Genomic DNA, 205 nt, shown 5'->3' with positions numbered 1-205 from the left:
ACGAAAATCGTTGGCCACGCATTATTTTCTTGATGTGTGGGAATAAAAGGAAGTCATTGGGTGCCAAGTCAGGGCTGTACGGCGGATGACCCATCAATTCGACGTTTTGGCCGGTCAAAAAGGCTCTTGTTTGAGCAGATGTGTGAGAGCTCTCATTGTCATGGTGCACAATGATTCGTCTTCTCTTCTTCGCTTTTCGAATTTC

Source organism: Bactrocera dorsalis, chromosome 2, assembly GCF_023373825.1.
Source record: "Bactrocera dorsalis isolate Fly_Bdor chromosome 2, ASM2337382v1, whole genome shotgun sequence".
NCBI lineage: Eukaryota > Metazoa > Arthropoda > Insecta > Diptera > Tephritidae > Bactrocera > Bactrocera dorsalis.
Note: the sequence above shows the minus strand (reverse complement) of the source record.